Below are 1034 nucleotides of genomic sequence, written 5' to 3' on the forward strand. Positions count from 1 at the left end.
TTGGGGATTTGGGGAAAAATGGGGGGAAAATGGGGATTTAGGGGGAAATGGGGGAAATTGAGGAAATGGGTATTTTAGGAAAAATGGAGGGAATTTTGCGGGGGAAATGGGGATTTGGGAAAAAATGAGATTGGGGGGAAAAGTTGGGGGGAAATGGGGATTTTGGGGAAAATGGGGATTTGGGGAAAAGTTGGGGAAATGTGGCAAAAATAGGGGGAAATGGGCATTTTGGGAAAAATGGGGAAATGGGGAAAACGGGGGGAAATGGAGAGAAATGGAGATTTGGGGGGGAAATAGGGGAAATGGGGGAATGGGGGAAAAAAGGGGGGAGGGAAATAGAGATTTTGGGGAAAATGGGGATTTGGGGAAAAATGGGAGGGGTAAATGGGGAGAAATGGAAAAAATGGAGAAAAATGATGGAAAATGATGAAAAATTTGGGGAAGTGGGGAGAAACAGAGGGAAAAAGTGGGGGGAAATGGAAAAAAAACCCCAGAACTGGAAAAACCCCTCAAAAATTGGGGATAAACCCCCCGAAATTGGGAAAACAAGCCCAAAAATTGGGGAAAAAACCCCAGAATTGAGAAAAACTTCTGAAAATCAGAAAAAAAACCCCTAAAATTTCTGGGAAAAAGCCCCAAAATTCTCGGTAAAGCTCAAAAATTGGGGGAAAAAATCCCAAATTCTGGCTCCCCTTTGCTGCCCTGGCTCCCAAACTTGGGGATTTTTGGGATCCTCCCATCGTGAGGTTTTTTTTTTTTTCTTCCCGGATTTGTTTTATTCCAGAGTTTTCTGGGGAGTTTCTCCTCCTTGAGCAAACAAATCCCTGGAGTTGAGGAATTCCCTTTGTTCCTTGGGATGGACTTTGCATCCCGACATTCCCAGGGCTGGGAGGGGAAAATCCGGGATAATCCCAGCAAAAATCGGGGGGAAAAATGGGATTTTTAGGAATTTTTTAGGGAAAAAAAAGGGAGAAAAATGAAGAAATTGGGTTGCTCTGGGTGGTTTTTGCCATTTTTGGGGGGTATTTTTGGAT

This window comes from Geospiza fortis, unplaced genomic scaffold (genome assembly GCF_000277835.1).
Source record: "Geospiza fortis unplaced genomic scaffold, GeoFor_1.0 scaffold499, whole genome shotgun sequence".
Classification (NCBI taxonomy): Eukaryota; Metazoa; Chordata; class Aves; order Passeriformes; family Thraupidae; genus Geospiza; species Geospiza fortis.